Raw genomic sequence first — 289 nt, forward strand, 5'->3', positions numbered from 1 at the left:
ATCTAAATAAAATAACCTCTGCTCTTTAATCCAGGTCACAGTGCTGGTTAACATTAGCTGTAGTAGATTTTTACTCACTAGGCATTTAAGCGTTGTATCAAGGTCATTTTATGTCTTAAGAAATGTGTTTTGAGGGGAATGAACAGGGCTCGCCCCCTCATTAGTCGATTAGTTGACTAATTGCTTGTTAAGGTCTTGCCTGACCAGGAAACATACAACAACATTAATGGGAAATGTTACTGTATTCATTAAGAGAATGTCGATTACATTTTCAGTCATCAGGCAGAAA

At 37.0% G+C, this 289-nt stretch overlaps 1 protein-coding gene across 3 annotated transcripts in view; it reads left to right on the top strand.

The window, feature by feature from the left end:
- Positions 1 to 289, top strand: part of drosha (drosha ribonuclease III) — a 102,643-nt gene that overhangs the window by 10,732 nt on the left and 91,622 nt on the right. The gene's annotated exons all lie outside the window — the stretch shown is intronic.

Source organism: Etheostoma spectabile, chromosome 22 (genome assembly GCF_008692095.1).
Source record: "Etheostoma spectabile isolate EspeVRDwgs_2016 chromosome 22, UIUC_Espe_1.0, whole genome shotgun sequence".
NCBI classification, from domain to species: Eukaryota; Metazoa; Chordata; class Actinopteri; order Perciformes; family Percidae; genus Etheostoma; species Etheostoma spectabile.